This window comes from Penaeus monodon, chromosome 30 (assembly GCF_015228065.2).
Source record: "Penaeus monodon isolate SGIC_2016 chromosome 30, NSTDA_Pmon_1, whole genome shotgun sequence".
Classification (NCBI taxonomy): domain Eukaryota; kingdom Metazoa; phylum Arthropoda; class Malacostraca; order Decapoda; family Penaeidae; genus Penaeus; species Penaeus monodon.
The window spans coordinates 15,432,657-15,433,519 of record NC_051415.1 but is presented as its reverse complement, the minus strand read 5'-3'; the positions used below and the strand labels follow the sequence as shown (position 1 = coordinate 15,433,519).

Sequence of the window (863 nt, the reverse complement as noted above, 5' to 3'; positions counted from 1 at the left end):
TCTTTATTAATTCTCCATTTGATAGATTTTGATGTGCAGATTAGTCATAGAAAATTACCTAAGTATGAACCTCTAAACTATCCTAACATATCGTCATACTTAAATAATTCTGCTCATCCATAATAGAAATGCAGGTGTCCAAAATCAATAGGGATCTATATAGTTCCTTCATGCCAGTATGCTCATCTAAGAAAAACCTTGATCAATCTTACCTCATTAGTAGCTACATGATGTATGGTTTTCTTGTAGGCCAATTATAGAAAATAGGTTTCTGGAAGTGGTCTTGAACACGTTTACAAAAACAAATTATCCAAGATTGCAATGTTAAGTAGTAACAGGTGACCTAAAAATATGAATGCTTCAAGAAAGGATGACAATCTAAATTTTCCAGTGCCGATACACTCAGATATAATATAGACATTTTTTCAAAACCACTCAAAGCTACTGGCACTTTATACGAAAAGTAATTGATAAAAGCAATGTTTTCTCTCTTTCACACTCCATGTGAAGGGTGCTAGTTTCACTAAGTGACTAAGGAAACATTATAATTCTGTTCTGAAGTGGGTGTCTAAAAATGCAGCAGAGAGAGAGGGTGGGACAGAGGAATGTAGACTAGGAGAATTAAAAGTCAAGGTCATATAACAAGGTCAAAATCAATAAGTGGTAATCGAATTTGGTTAATGGAGTCTCACAGTTGATCTTTAGTAATACTATAATTAGGGTCACATCCCTAGGCCAGTTTCTCATGCAGGCAATCTCTGATATAGTGCTCATCAAATTTTGATTTTGAAAAATACTGTGTCACAAGTAAAGGTAAGAAGGTATCATGGATGTTTCTTTTCTCTAATGGAAGTTAAGGAAAT

General features: G+C 34.1%; 2 protein-coding genes across 2 annotated transcripts in view; one reads left to right on the top strand and one right to left on the bottom strand.

The window, feature by feature from the left end:
* The window catches only part of LOC119592553 (ELMO domain-containing protein 3-like), an 11,960-nt gene extending 11,729 nt beyond the window's left edge, over positions 1-231 (bottom strand). Inside the window, exon 1 of the mRNA XM_037941422.1 lies at positions 213-231. The gene's annotated coding sequence lies outside the window, so the exon portion shown is untranslated. The remainder of the gene's footprint in view (positions 1-212) is intronic.
* Positions 1-863, top strand: part of LOC119592554 (28S ribosomal protein S18c, mitochondrial-like) — a gene marked incomplete in the record, with an annotated part of 9,561 nt that overhangs the window by 1,777 nt on the left and 6,921 nt on the right.